The sequence below is a fragment of the Cupressus sempervirens genome, chromosome 5 (genome assembly GCF_028749045.1).
Source record: "Cupressus sempervirens isolate cs-2001-9-10 chromosome 5, ASM2874904v1, whole genome shotgun sequence".
In the NCBI taxonomy this organism is placed as follows: domain Eukaryota; kingdom Viridiplantae; phylum Streptophyta; class Pinopsida; order Cupressales; family Cupressaceae; genus Cupressus; species Cupressus sempervirens.
In genome coordinates, this window is record NC_143122.1 from 753,685,686 (window position 1) to 753,702,854 (window position 17,169).

Sequence of the window (17,169 nt, forward strand, 5' to 3'; positions counted from 1 at the left end):
CCTGGCATTATCCTTCTATTAATTAAAAATAATACTTTAAGAATAACTTAAAGATAAATATTCACTAAACTGATTATCATTGACCTTTAATTGTTCTCTTGAGTTAACTATGATCTATATTCTAATTTATTAACTCTTCTTTAAGGTTACTTCAACTTTTCAAGATAATCAAAGATCATTATTCGTTCATAAAAGAACCAATGAATAAGAAGATTATAACTTAATTAAAATGATCAATCTAATCCACTAATTAACTTAGCTGCACAATTCCATGATCCATTAACATTTTAATGGTTGAAACTCAATTAAAGATCTCTAACACTTAAGCCTCTTAATTATAATCATTATTAAATTGTCACTATTAACCGTTAAAATATCTAAGTCATTATTCAAGTTATTAGAATAAGACTTATCAACTTTGATATCAATATTTTTTTTTACAATCTTGTTAAAAGAATAATATCAATTAAATCTCTATTACATAACTTAATTATTAATTAAATCTAATTAACTCTAGTTAATTTATTTAATTAATAATTTCACAACCAAACCATCAACCCAATGATTATTAGTTGACTAATAACTAAAAGTCAGCCATACACAAATGTTCATGTTCATAGTTCAATAATAACAACTTGCTAATATTTAATGACAAGCTATATTGAAAATCTTATTAATAGATCACATTCATCATTCTTTATGAATACTAATGTTTTCTTAATTAATTCGTATTAATGATAGTCATTTCAAGATAAATCTCAATCGCATAATTATATTGACAACTCAATGAATGTGAATTGATTAAAAATCAATCATACTTCAAATCTAAAACTAATATCTTTTTACAAAACTTTAATCATTAAATAATATCCACTAGATTATCTCTAATCAAATTTGTTGATAACTATTTAAACCATTATTTATTAATAGTTTGTTAAACCCAACAAACATTAATAAATAATAAACTCATCAAACTATAAATAATCGATCTAGAGAATCCCTCCATAAACTTCATTAGTTAATATTTAACTAACTCTTAACACCATTAAGATATATCAATAATTTATTTAATAATACATAACGTATTATAATACCATAATAACTCAATTCATAGTAATGTTTTGAAATCAACTGTTCTAAACTCAACTAAGGGTAAATGTTTGAATCATTATAATTTAATGTTCTTTCAAGAGATGATTCTGATTTAATCATAGTATAATGAATTTTCTTTCCTCTATCTCGACCAATTACTCTCGTTAAAACTATTTATACTATCACTCATTAATAATCTTATCCATTAAATAATGATCTCATTAATAATTCAATTATTTAATTCCACTTATTAATATCTCTTTTCTTATAATTTTCCCTCATTTAAAAAATCTATTTACTTAAATTGACTAATAATTAATTACACTTCTTCTACTAGTAATTAATCTTAATTAAATTAAATTTAATTAGATTAGATAATAAACCATATAAAACTAATGCATATTAATAAGATTCTAATAAAGGAAGATTGCAATAATATCTTTAATTCATTTAATGCTTTGATATATTATTTTTGTGAAGTTTAAGCATAAAAAACTCTTGGTTATGAGAAATGGAGAAATCTCTGTCTTTGAATAAAACAGTCCTAGTATGACGGCCATATCTCCCTAATGAACCGTTGGATCGGGCTGAAATTAAAATATGTTGGAGAGGGCCAAGTTGCGCCAATTCTGACAACAGTGATTGAATAAATTCAATCACGATAAAAAGTTATGAATGACTGAGTTTGGGTCTATCCAAGGGGCAGCGACAGGACAATTTGTGATGAATTAAGAATTTCCTCTTAAAAATGTAATTGTTCTCTAAATTTATCCAATAATTTCACAAATGGATTTGGCCATAAATCTTGAATCTATTTTCAAATCTATTTCAATTTGATTCTAATTTGAACCCAAACCCATTTAGATCTAATTTCTTCCTTAATTGGATCTAAGATTTTTCTAATATTTTCTTCTCAACCAAATAGCATATCTAGATTCCTATTTCAATTATAGATTTAATCACAGAGAGTATTCAGATACATATAACAAACATGATGAAGACAGGAAGAGAAATAGTGCAAAAAGAATATGTGAATATCACGAGTGCACCTGGACACTGATGCTAATCCGTCATGCCTCAGAAGTCCATAAAAAATCCCTTCCTTCTCTACCAATCACAATTCCTCCAAGATCCAAGACAACTGAAAACCTCCAAATGACTAGAAGTGCTAGAAGAAGCATAGAAGCATGTAGAAAATATATGAGCATATGAACTTCTCCAATGCATGTAAGCTTTGAAGCTTCCATTTTAAGCTTGTAGCTTGTAGCTTCCATTCCCCAATTGCTCTCCACGCTATATCTAAGCTTCTATGAATGCCTGAATATAAAGAGCTCTCAAGAAACTTTTGGAATGCTTCTTGAAACCGCTGAAAGGTGTCACCAACTAAGCATGGGTCTTTTCCAACCTTTTTGATGAGTCATAGAGTTGTAGACACCTTGTGCTTAATTGATGCACTAACCCCCATGTTGTTGACACATGTTAATTTCCATGCAAGCTTATAACTCCAATTTACTTTACTCTTTCCAATTTAATTAATTTATTTATTAAGTCTCGTGCACTAACTTTAATAACTCCACTTTTCAATCTTAATATATTTATATTTTAATCATATGAGATTTAGAATCTTTTAATAATTTAAAATATATTTTTCACTTTTTAAACTTCATTTCTAAAATATTTATTAGCTTTAATAATAATATTATTCAGTCATTTATTTAAAAATGAGCTCCAAATATATTATTATTAAAATAAATATTGTCACATTCCAAATTTAATATTATAACTTTTATCTTCCAATTTAATTATTTTATTTTCAAATTTAATTATTTTATTTAATTAATTTTTCAATTAATTAAATAAAATAAATATTAAAATATCATATTAATTTTTTATTTAATTAAACCATTAATTAAATCTTTTAATTAGGCTTAATTAATAGAAAATACTCCAAAGATTCACAAAGGTAAAAATACGAAAAATCCATCATAGCCAAAATACATACAAATCAAACTAAGGGGTTTATATCACGAATTACATCATCTGACGCATTCGGAGGGTACTCAACTTAGATACTTGTCCTAATTTTTTAATTAGAACAAATGACTTAAAGGGTTGGGATTTGGACTTGAGAATTTATCTCCTCTCTCTTATCATTGAGGTAATGTGATAGGGTACGCTCATCTTGGCAATTCAGGGAAGTCGATACACGATACCTGCAACCTGCATAAAAATCATGCATATACAAGCACAATATATACTAAACTAAATAGGCAATGGCAAGAAGTGGTGCATCATGTAGATCTCAACTAGCAGGTGACTACGACTCCCTTCTTTAACCACATCAGACATGCCATACAAAAGAAAACACGCAAAGCAAACACGCACACCATACACATGCAAGTATGGGGTAAGTATCCATAATAAAAAAACATATGATAATAAATCATCTTACTAATCATCATTAATAACTGCAAACACTAAAAATAATAATCATAGATACATGAAATGTAGAGTCTAAGTAATCTCATCACATATCAACTGAATCCATAGCACAATATCTGATAATCTCATAATAATGTTACTAACCATCAACATGAAACTAGTTCTAAAAGAGTTTAGCAATGATAACAAAATGCGAACCAGGGGCAGGCACTACAGGAACACTTAACACTCAATGGATCTAGGTGATGCTCACAGAGGTGAAGCAATAAGACTTCCCAGGAGGTCAGCCATCCTAGTATTACTCCAACTCTAGCGCACTTAGCTATGGAGTTTCCTCCATGGTTAAACCCACTCTGCTTGCAACCCCGTTTGCAAAACCTTCACCAAGTGTTGCACCTTATGAACTATTCATTAGAAAGCCCCTTAAGCTCATTAAATGATAAGTAGGAGATATTTTTCCACAACAAGTCAAATTGTGATATCACTATCACGATTTAACTGTGTGAGTTTTGAGTCAAACTCATTGACCCATATTTGATGAGTAGTAGTTCACCAAACCCATCTCTCATGAGAATAAATGGAAGACTTAGCACTCATTGAATCTAGGTGATGCTCATAGAGGTGAAGCACTGGGACTTCTTGGGAGGTCACCTATCCTAGTACTACTACAACTCGAGCGTGCTTAACTACGGAGTTTCCTCTAGTTAAACCCACTTTGCATGCAACCCCATTTGCAAAATCTTCACCAAATATTGTGCCTTATGAACCATTCATTAGAAAGCCACTTAAGCTCATCAATCGATGAGTAGGAGATAATTTTCTACAACAAGTCAAACAAAGGCAAGATACTCCTACAATGTATGCATAAACCCACAAGAGAAAACAATGCTCAAGATGGGGCAATAACATAAAGAAATAATTTCTGAAAGATTGTTTACTTAAAATCTAAGTTACTGGCCTTCGTAGTGGTTTGGGTTTAGTTCATATGTCTGGTTTGAGGAGTTTATCAAAAAGAATCTGGTGTTGAGTTCATCAATACAAAAACATTTAAAATATAAAATATGCATATTTGCAGCAGTATTTCAGTTCAAAATACTAATGATATATTAGTGAAACTCAAATGTTATAATATATATTAAAATTAAATAATAATAATGTCAATTGTCAACAGTGAGTCATCATTTTAAAAAAAAAATGATGGGACTTACAAAATATCATCACCATCTATATTAGGTGATATAGGTAGTGGTAAATTAGAAGAACCACAAATAGGGCTCCACTAGCATTGGCACTGGCACTAGCACTCCAATGCGCACAAATTTACCCATAGTCATCATCAACATCAAGTGTAGAAAAGTGGGAAGTGGAAGATCCAAGTCGATATGTTATGGGCTTATTATCTCAGTCCCTTATGTCCCCTCTTAGCCACTTTGTTTAAGGAGCAGTAGAGTTGAATGCTCGTAAACCAAGTCCTTTTCCTTTTTTTAGTCACTACTACATTTGACCTCATTTTTCGACCAAACATTTCGACCATCAATAAAAAAGGTTTAGATTGGTCAGATTTTAAAGGAAAATTTTCATTTTTAAAAAATCAAAGCCCGTGTTGGTTGAAATTTCAACCAACATGGGCTTAACTTTGAAATGAAAAATCATTTTCAATTTGATTGTTTCATAGAGCATGCGTGAAGGAGATGGAGCTGGAGCATGAGCATGGTCTGAGGGTTTTCTTAATTTGGCATTTGATTCGCATTGTTTTCTTCTATATTTGTCGCTTGTGCTCCCTAATTTCTCCCTTTAGCTTGCTTTTGAGGCAGTGGTATATGTATCATTAGAAACATTCCTTCATCTTTTAAATTAGGCAAAAATTAAAAGTCACAAATAAGAGTTTTAGGGGTTTTAGTAGATCTCTTCTATTTCCAGATGATAAGATGAGAGATCTAATTGAACACTTTGCTGAATTGAATTTGAGTTGGGTGTATTATGCCTCAAGATAGGTAGTTTTCATTTTGAAGGTTGATCCACAGGCAGTCTATGCCAAACCCCCATGAAATAGATGACAAGGGTTGGACTCCTCTTCATATTTGAGCACATAAAGGTGATTTGAAATTGGTGAGCTTCTGTTCTTTTATAGATATCTTTGTTTCACTCTGAAAGGGCTGATTTTTTTTATGTTAGATAATGGATTGTTCATTCTAATTGATTTTCCATTATTTATATATTAATCAAATCTTGAAGAAAAATATATATGCGTAAACAAGTATGCATGATTTCATTTCTTAGATTTACAAACATAAAAGCATCATTTCAGACTTAAAAAATGTTATAACCACACATTATTCTTTCTTAAGAAGATATAGATGTAGTACAAGGAGGATCGCTTAGTACCAAAGAAAATTACACAATCAAAATTTTATTCTATGCTGTTGCAAGATTTTGGAGAGTAGTTCAAACCTTAATAAGAAGTCAAAAAAGCACTTATAGTTTGCAAATTAATAGTTAACCATATTAATTCCACAAAAAATAATTGCCAGCATGTGAATATGTGTGATTTCATATTCTTAATGATCATGGATTTTCTGCAGGATTTACTTCCCTTTCCCCAGAGGTACTCTCTCTCTCTCTCTCTCTCTCTCTCTCTCTCTCTCTCTCTCTCTCTCTCTCTCTCTCTCTCTCTCTCTCTCTCTCTCTCTCTCTTAGGGAAAGCACTTCTCCTACATCCACTGCATTAACCCAGTATATGGTAGTCAGATAACATAACGTGTATACATATATCAACACTTTTTTGTAAAATATAATGCTTGTTATTAACAAGATCATCAAAGGTATAATTTTATCATTTGACATAATTTATCCTCCTAATATAATGATTAACCAACGTCTTAATCATTCAACATTCATGTTCTTGAATCCCCAAAAAAGACCATAATGGAAAAATGGGATGTAACACAATCTACTTAGGAAGGCTATCCATTCTACCATTGTGATGTGGGACACAAACTCAATAGAATCTCTTATTGTATCCATTCCACCATTGTGATGTGGAGCACAACTCAACTTCATCCCTTATTGTAGTTTAGACCTTCACACTTGGCAAGCATGGATCATTGGAGGGATTTTGTGAGTGAAGGATAGGAGGGGTATGTAGTCCACCATTGTGGTTTGGGAAACAAACTCAACTTCATCCTTTATTTCTAAGTTACCGATTTAGATGCGGATTCTAGAAGTAGAGATTTTTTTTTGGATGCGGATGCAGGAGGAAACATATATATAATTTGCACTAATTTTGTGTACAAATAGTACATGAAGAATAGGATCACAAGGCCAAATTTAGATGACCATTACTTCCTTTGTGCTGCTGCAAATATTTACCATAACCACCTTTTAAGAAGCTTGTGAAATTATCTTCCAAATGAATCTAAGATCTCTTTGACTAAAAGCCTATCTCTTTGACTAAAGGCCCATCTGGCCTTCTTCAATAATATGAGCTGTCCGGGAAAACATCAACAGAAAAAAATGTTCCAATTTTCTCAAATCAGAACTTTGAAATTAGATCACAAAACTGGGTAAGGATGATAGAAATTCTCCAAATTGTAATGGAAATGTACTCATTAATAGGATAAGCCCTAGAGATAGGGCAACACCACATAATGCTCTGCTTATTGGAAGAGGGCATTCCACTTATATTTGCAAGATGAGATCTCAAATGTGTGCAATTAGTTCCTATATTTTTTTCTCACCTGAGCTCCACAAGATGTAAACATCCAACTACTACATGTGAGAAAAGTGCTTTTAATTTCAAACTATTAAAATTTCAAAGCTAGCATACACCCAAATAGTTAGGTACAAGTTCACACATGACCAATAAAACCAACATAAGGGACATGTGCTACATGTTGGTATCTCCATAAACCAAGTTGTATTTTAATATCATTATTCCCAAACACATCTTAATTTTCTTCTACAATAGTACATTATATTGATGATGATGAAAAAATGAGTTTCAACTTTAACTAGCAAAATCAAATGTAAACAGCAAAAACAAGTTTCAATGTTTATGGATTAGAAGTTGACCATATTTCAACATTTCAAGAGACAACCAAAACTTTAACTTGATGTATATGATTTCTCACTCACCTTACTTTTAGTTGGCCACCAGGATATCCATTTCTCATTTCAATTCCATATTTTTCCTCACATGTTGGATATTTGGATTATTGTTCATTAGTGAAGTGGATCTTCATGAAATGGTTTTCATTAGTTGCTTAGTTGGAAAGGAGGCCATCAAAGCTTATATAGGCAACTGGATAGTTATTGCTTGTGTTGAAGGTTAGATGCAACCTTTGTGCTTGTAGAAAACCCCCATCCTAGCTAAGGTATTCCCTTTGCATACAGAAGCTCTTTGTGTTAGGTAGGTTCAAGGGGTCATTTGTCACATGCTTAGAGGGTTCATCAGCTATAAGTTGCAAATTGTGACCATAAAACCAATGTAAATTGGTAGGCATATATATTTTTGGAGATTGGAACAGTCATCAAATTTGGTGTGCTCCATTTTTCTTGCTATTAATGGACATGTTTCCTCTTGCAAGATATTATGAGCTAGGGTGGGTGACCTATCTGAATATCCATTTAATCTTTGTATTAATCTAGATTAGTGTAAAAGCCACATGGTTTCATTTGAGCTCTAAGCTTGATGAACCCAAAATAAAAAGTTCTAGAATTTCTTTTTATCTTGGAATTTAATCTCCAATTTGATATATTTTACCGAAACAATGTTTATCATTTGCATTTTTTAACATATCAAGTATTATATCCATGTGCATGTTACATGATGTAGCTCAGAATAAGGCTCTACTTTCATGAGACCAAATTAGATTTATCTAGTTCCAAGGGCATCTTGTGAAGAAATAGAGAAAGGCAAGGCTTCTCCTTTGTGTATGGCTTGATTAATCTTTTAGCAAATTTCTAGAACATTTTTCAATAGATACACATCAAACAAATTCAAGGCTTGTATCTATTGCCCTTCTGTTATGCTTTCAATTAGAAATGGAGAAATAGAGAAAGGCAAGGCTTTCTGTATCTATTGCTCTTCTTGTGAATAAATGGAGCAAGGAAAGGCTTCTCCTTTGTGTATGGCTTGATCTATCTTTTAGCAAATTTCTAGAACATTTTTCAATAGATACACATCAAACAAATTCAAGGCTTGTATCTATTGCCCTTTTGTTCTGCTTTCAATTAGAATTTTCTGTGTGCCTTGTGTTAGCTCAGGAAAACAATTTAGTTTGTGTGTTAATGATAAAGCTTCTACATGATTTGTAAAATTTGTTAGCACTATTATACAGGGCGAATGGTTTTTGATCATTTTTCAATTCTCTATGCAAACCTCTGTCTGTTGCACAAGCCTTTGCACCATTCAAGTTTTTCTATAACATGTGCACAAAGTTCTTAGTGTCATTCAATAATTGAATTTGAATTTGTAAGGCAGAAGACATTTAATTATGTTTGTGCACAATCTCTTTTTTGTTGCATGCTACCTCTTTGTTATTTGGCACACTTTTGCTAAGTGTATAGGTCTATGGAAGACTCATGAATCGGTTATTAAAATCATAGCTGTGAGCTTGTATATTTTAAATCCTATTGCTTTCTCATTGGATAGTCAAGAAGTGATTGGAAACTCATTAACCACATACCTGCTTCTTTTGATATTTAAATCATCCTATGATGATAAACCATAACTGTTTCCTTAAGTAGTAGTTACTAGATTTGCATAACTTGGCTTAGGTACTCACATGTTGCAGTACCGAGTTGAAGACATCATGTAGGTCTAAAGATAATGAAGATAAGTGGAGCTTTTATATATTAAATGGCAGGGGTAGACTGCAATTGATGAGAGGAAGACATCCTATTGTATAGGGTTGCATTTAGATTCACAATATGTTGCAGGTTCCAAAGGTACTGAAGTTATTTTTGACTCTGTATTGCTTTATTGCTTTTGCAGTACTATTTTGAGGGGAGATTCGATCTGGTAAAGTTTGTGAAGACAGTGCAATAAGAAGGATTATATGTCAGCCTTCAAATTGGTCCTTATGTCTATGCCAAATTGAATTTTGGGTATAATTTTCTATAACTGATCTATATTACATGCGAGGTTCTCTTCTTTCAAACACCCAACATGGTTTATTAAATGTGGATATTAATGCTATTGATCAATTTGTAGGGGCTTTCTAGTTTGGTTAAAGTTTGTCCCTGGCATCAGCTTTAGGATGGATAATGAGCCTTTCAAGGTGCTTCTCTATGAAATGATGACACTTTTAAGACTTATAAATGCCTTGTATCTTTACAAGATTTTAATGCATAATATTTGATCTAGTTTCTCGTATTGAATAAGTGATGAGTATTGCAGATGACAATGCAAAATTTTACATCAAAGTTTGTGGACTTAATGAAGAGTGAAGGGCTCTTTGAGTTTGAAGGTGGACCTATTATTATGTCCCAGGTGTGTGTGTTTCTTACAACATTACCATGAATATGTGTTAAGGCAATTTTTTCTATCTTAAGGCCACTAATCTTATAAAAGATCAATGAAACAAGAAGAGTTTTAAGTGTACATCTGTATGGAATCAATGAATACCCTAACCATCAAATTCATCCTCTTCATAGGTAGAAAATGAATACAAGCCTGATGAAGTGGTGTTCGGGCCTACTGGGGCATCATACATGAACTGGGCTACACAAATGGCTATGGGATTGGGTACGGGTGTACCCTAGGTTATGTGCAAATAGGATGATGCGCCAGATCCTGTGGTGAGTTCTATTTCATATGATCCATTTCTATTTTGAGGTTTGGGGACTCTTATGCCTCTATCAATTGTGATGGTCAGTTTGGAATTATCTTGTGTCCTTGTAATTACACTAAATCCATTTCGTCAGTTCAGTTTCCTAGCATTTAAGTTTTTGTATTTTAATGTAATGTACACTTATCCAAACAATTCAAGAAGTGGTAAATAATGTAATGTAAGCTTTCAGGTTTCTGAGGTGTCTACATGTTATTTTATGTTCCTATAATAATTCTTGTTGATAATCTGCATATTCAACAGTTCAACCCTTTTGTTGAATATTTTTGACAGATTAATACTTGCAATGGTTTCTACTGTGACAACTTGGTACCTAAAAAACCCTACAAACCATCAATGTGGACTAAGGCATGGAGTGGCTGGTATAGATCATTTCCTCTTCTCAATGCTATTGAATTTTGAAAATTGCTTATATAGTGCTATTTGCAATAATTAGGCAATCGGTTTTCTTGATGGCTTGTAGATTCTAGATTTTTAAGAAATGATAGTAAAGTGTTTTCTTTTTTATGTTTTAACCAGTGGGTACATTGAATACCATTAACATTATAATTATAAGTTCGCTATCTACTATTTTTGTAGGTTTACAGAATTTGGGGGTACTACTTCTCATCGACCTGTTGAAGATCTAGCCTTTGCAATTGCTCGCTTTATTCAAAAAGGAGGATCGTTTGTGAACTATTATATATGTTTGAGCTCATCTTGAAGAAAATGGGTTATCCTAGCACATGCCATTCTTATATGGCCTCATTTTTTATATTAATTCAGTTTCTCTTCTTTGCAATATCATGGTGGAACAAATTTTGGCCGCACTATAGGAGGGCCTTTCATTACAACTAGTTATGACTATGATGCACCTATTGATGAATATGGTATGTTTTTTTGGGCATGAGATAAGACTTGTGCTGATATTCTTCTTTGTTAATAGTGTCAAACTGGAACAGATAATTTTTTATGAGTTACATAAAATTCTTAAAGAGCAATACATTTGTTTATCTTTATAAAAGATAAGGTTTATATCCCACTTTAAGTTCCTTGCTACCTTTGGGTCAAATTAAATCAGTTGGATCTTCAGTATTTTTAAATATGTAAATTGTTTTGAGCTTGGTATTTTTATTGTATCTCAAAAATACTATAAAGTCTTCAGGAATTAGAACATGAACTATTGTTCTTTTCCTTTCTTGGCAGGGCTTCTCAGGAAACCAAAGTGGGGACATCTTAAGGAATCACACAAGGCTATAAAGCTTTGTGAGGCTACTTTAGTTAGTGGTGATCCTCAAGTTAACTCTGTTGGCACTTATTAGCAAGTAAATTGAGCGTGTTGACTGATTTGCTACTTTATAGACTATTTTTAGATTAAACTTTAAAGTCTCATTTGAAAAAGGGGGAAAAAAATTAAGAAGTTGATAATGCTATTATAAACACAATGAGCTGACAACATTGTCTTTTTAGTCTTATGTGTATTTTGTAGGGCGTGGAAGTTGTGTTTCTTTCCTTGCAAATTTTGATGCAAACTCTAATGCAGCAGTCTTTTTTAACAAGTGACACTATCACATCCCTGCATGGTCTATTAGTGTTCTCCCTGACTGCAGAAACTCAGTGTTCAATACTACCAAGGTGATAGTTAATTTCTTTAAAATGCCAATGTGCTTACAAATTAAGACTATCTACGCCCTTTATTTTTGAACTACAATCTACATGTTCTTATTTGATCAAGTCCTAACAAGATGAGGGTTTCATTGTTAAGTATGAATATTTTCGAATGATCCTTGCTACTCTTATCGCTATTTAATCTTGATACTTATCTGAAAGAGCAATGTGTAGGATTTCTCTGTACTTTTTTGTTTATTGATTCATGTCATGCTTCTCTATTAAACTAGAACCTCTCTCAATAATATAATAAGGGTAGAGGTGCCAGTATCTTGTTTAAAAGAAATGGTCACACTTGCCTATGAAACTTTTGTTACTATTTAATCTCAATGCTTATCTGAAAGGAGCAACATGGAAGGATTTTCTACATTTTTTCATCTTCACAGTGAAAATTTATTTATTAAAATATGCTCTCTTCTAAAGTGCATTATATTTCTTCTATACATGGATAGAATGTATTTGAATTACTTCAGTTGCACATGAGTTGTAGAATTTATGGCAAAAATAAATTCACATTCTCTATGACAGGTTGTTGTCCAAACAACTCAAATGAAAATGACACCCGTTAAGGGATTCTCTTGGGAATCATTCCAGAAATATGTTACCTCCAATGTAGATAGCTCTCTCACTACAATAGGTTTGCTGGAGTAGATAAACACTACAAGAGATAATACCGACTACTTGTGGTACGCTATGAGGTAAGATATACCTTTTCCACATCTTTTTTTATTCCTGTAGTTTTCTAAATGGTTACCAAGGTGAATATTTTATCAAACATTCTTACTAATTAGAATGATTGTTTTCTGTTGGTTCCGATTTTCACATTGTTGAGATTTGTAACTGTATCTTAGAATGATTAGAAAATTAATTCTATTCTAATCCATAGATCACAAGATAACTTTAGTTGATCTCTTGCATGCTTATGCTTTTTGCGGAATAACTTAATTTAGTGTCTTGCATTCGTATCTTTTCCATTTTTGGAAATATTTTTCTTGCTGTTCCTTGCTTCTCATTTATGCTTCACATTTGACTTGTTTTACGGTATCCATATTGATTGTATTTGAGCTCTAAATGCTCTTCTATTTTAACAATTTAAGTTTTTTACTCCATTAAATATTAACATGTTACTCTTGATAACAGAGGAATATTTAAGGAAATCATAAACAATTATTTTACTTTTTCTTCCAAGTAGATCTATTATTTAATGCTTCCTCTAGATTCTAAATGTTTAATGTTGAATTGTGGATAGGAAGACTACTTGATGAATAGTCATATGGTTAGTTTGTAACTTTGTTTTTTGAACACGAATCTAGTTTGTTAAAAAATAATCTTGAATCAATTCAAACCTAAGAGTTTTTTTTTTACTGGGCACAAATTGGCAGTTTCACATATTAATACATTTGTTGTATCATGTATGGTATAGTGTTGAAGTTGGTGAGGATGAGCCTTTTATAAAGAATGGTGGTCTTTTAGTTCTTTCTATAGATTCAGTACGTGATGCATTGCATGTTTTCATGAATGGAGAATTTGCAGGTATAAGATCATCCAACATCCTTGAATTCAGAGTGTGTTTTCTAATTTAGTGCTATTGTGTTAGACAATCAGAGTGGACTAATAATTGCTAGTTTGGTCAGTGTTTTTGTTTTTGGTTTTTGGATGTTGAGAAATAGAAATTGAGAATTGGGAGGACTTTTCATGCTAGATTTATGCTTTTGATAGGCTCTCAATTTGGAAGCAAGGAAAACCATAAAGTGAGATATCCATCTAGTGTGAAGCTTAGGGTTGGAACAAACATAATTACACTCTTGAGTATGACAGTTGGTTTACAGGTTTGTTTCAAACCACATATGTGCAATTGCTTCTATATTTTTGTCTTATTTGGTAGATGCAAAAGTGAAAATAGTAGGTGTAGTGATGCCAGTATCTTGTTTTATGTCTAATTTCATGTATAAGAATTTAGTCACTAGTTGTTTATGTGAAATGAAATCAGATATAATATTACTGGTTATCACTATAATAGTATAATGCTTTTCCACATTAGATACTAATTCTTGATTTATTTTTTTATGTTACAGAATATTGGACCCCATTTTGAATCTTGGAATATAGGGATTCTTGGTCCACTTACCCTTAGTGGCTTTAAGGAGGGAACACAAGACTTGTCAATACAAAAGTGGTTTTACTAGGTATGAACCATGTTAATGCAAAATTTTTATTTGATACTATAATTTGGAGTAGAAAAGAATAGTTTCTATCCATTTAAATTTTTAATTATTGATTAATTCATTTGTCACCAAACCCTTGGTTCTAGGGTCACTAAACTAGGGCCTGTTCAACGAGACCTCTAACAACATCACCAAAACAAAAGGATTGCACCATCACTTCATAAATATCCTCCCCATACATATTCCTTCACCAAATATCATTATCCTTGAAGGAAAGCTCATTCATGTTGATTGGTGCTCACATAGGCTCTTTCACAATCAGCAAATAAGCACTCAACACTGCTTCTCCACCAAGATTCTCTATTCTCCTATAGAAAAATAATAATATACAAGTATGTAAAATGTTGTGGAAATATTCCACCAATCACATAGATCACAAAGGGTGTAAGAGTTGCCACATTGTAGAAAACTTCAAATCTAAACCCGACTATGCTCTACCAATCATTGTCTTACAAACACCAGCTCGATTATTTGAACCTAAAAAATATGAAAGAAGGAAGAAAATGCGTGAAAAGATTAGGGCACAACTTCCTTAAGACTCCTACATCATGATCAATCGAGAGCCAAACTCAACTATCATTTCAGAGGTATTGATTATGACTATACTGGAACAGTGGCTAGTTAATAGAGAAAAAACTTGTTTTTATTGCTTCTAGAGTCTATTACATGTCTTATTTTTCCAAACACCAACTCTCCATTTCCTTTAAAACTTGACCACCTTCCACTAAATAGCCAAACAAAGCCAATACCCACTGCTATCTAACCATAGCAGTAACAGTCAGTTACAAACTGAAATTTGTTCTCTAAGTTGACACAAAGTGTCAACTTTGACAACTTACAATCATATATGCCTTTAATAAATTTTACTAACCTTTTCAAAGGTTTTATAACTTCACTAACCCTTCCAAAGACACTTAAACCTCGTACAAGCCTTACTAGACCTAAATTGCCAACATGGCAAAGTACAACTTTTGAGAACTTTTAGTGCTTTTACAATATTTAATGGCTTTTAAAAACCATATTAAATTGGTCCAATACCATATAGGTCTTTAAATCCCATAACTAGGCTAGGATCCACAAAATGACCCTTAATAACCCCTTAGGTGCATTTTAATCTTTTAATACCATTTACCTCTATTACATTGCCTTTATAGTTTTAGGCTTCATTACATCAAAACATCAAATACAAAGATGGATCATAGATCCAATTACAAACATTTTTTTGGAAGCTGAAAGAATTATTTGGGAAAATAAATGTTGAATGCAGATGGTGGACTAAGGATATTGTAGCTATGGTCACAAGGGCAAACAAAGGAATAGGTTTTGAAATTATACGTCAGTTGGCAGAAAATGGTTTGACAGTTGTTCTCACTTCAAGAGATCTCAGCAGAGGATTGAGAGGCACCAAAACCCTTCATGATGAGGGTCTCAACAATGTTGTATTCCATGAGCTAGATATAGAAAGCTTGCAGAGTATTTCAGAATCTTCAATATGGCTCAAGGATAATTATGGTGGTCTAGACATCTTGGTATTATTCTGCCTTAAATAACTCTCATTATCTTCTCTATTTAGTCATCTAGAACCTCAAATTACACCAAACTTGTGTTTCTACTTTTTAGCAGACAATATGCCCACTTCATTTAGGAATATAGGACTTTTAGTTGACCTTCTGAAATGATTTATTGTAGGTGAACAATGCTGGCATCTTTGGTACCACTATTAATAAGGAAGCTACAATTCAAGTTGGATCAGTTTCACAAATACAACATGATTTGATGGTAATTTTTAACTTTGTAAGAATACATTTTCTTTTATCTGAAATCTATGCTCAATGGGTAAGGTGAGGTAAAGTTATAATATGTAATTTTCTTTTGCATAAGTTGTCTTCCACCTTGAAATCAAATATCTAGTAGGATTTGATGAAACCAATATCTACAACTTAATATTGTCTCCTCTTTAGTTCTATTAATATGAATAACTCTCCATGCTGGAATCAATACTTAGTAGATTTGATATATTACAGTAGCCTCAATTAACATGAACTAGTAACCTAATATATTGTCTTCTTAAACTTTGTAATATTATGTCTTTTGTAGGTAAGGTTTTAGTTGACGGGCAAGTGGCAGGCAAGGATGGGATGTCTATTTCAGAGAAGGCTTCCATTGATATTACTATTGAAGTTCCAAAATACATATGTAGGTGATTATCCTTAATACTCTTGACTTTAGCAGTAGCTGACAACATATTTTCATTGTATATGTCATTGGATTTTCTCTTCACACCAGACACCCTTGTAACAAGAAAACCATTGGCAGAGCATGATACAAGTTGGAGGGAGCACTCGAGCAATTAAATATTGATGTTGCTGAAAAATTTGCATTAGACTCTAGTGTTTCCATAGGTGGCTTCACAGATTGCTTGCTTCAGCATGACACATTTTTTGTTTATGGAGTTGATGTAGGCTATGGGCAGTTGAATTAAAGCATCAGTTTGACAGAATACATGCACATTTCTATAATAAATGTATTTAGTTTCATTTTCCCTTTGTTATTAGGAAGTCACATCAAATTTATGCAACTGTTGGATAATGTGATGTCTTACAAGTTAGCATCATATGTTTTATGATTACTTTGTTATTGTTTTGATATTTGGATTGTCATAAGACTCATGTAGCTACAAGGATACAATTTTAAGATATAAATTGACAAATCTTGTGGAAGAGATGCATGTCTTCAACTTTTCCTTGTTGATTCAAATTCTGTATGTACATTACTAGAAAAAGTTAGTGAACCTCTAAACTATGGTTCTTGTTAGAATCCAAAGAATTTCCGCATGTTGCCTCCTTGGATGTTTAAATGGATAGTAGGATTAGGAAGGATTAGTTACAATAGTAAAAAGAAAAGCTAGAAAT

General features: G+C 32.2%; 2 pseudogenes; both read left to right on the forward strand.

Annotated features, from left to right (window-relative positions):
- The window catches only part of LOC149558104 (beta-galactosidase 3-like), a 35,599-nt pseudogene extending 21,381 nt beyond the window's left edge, over positions 1-14,218 (forward strand).
- Positions 14,219-15,549: 1,331 nt separating this feature from the next.
- On the forward strand, positions 15,550-16,461 carry LOC149558105 (short-chain dehydrogenase/reductase 2 pseudogene; annotated as a pseudogene).
- The last annotated feature ends 708 nt before the right edge of the window (positions 16,462-17,169 follow it).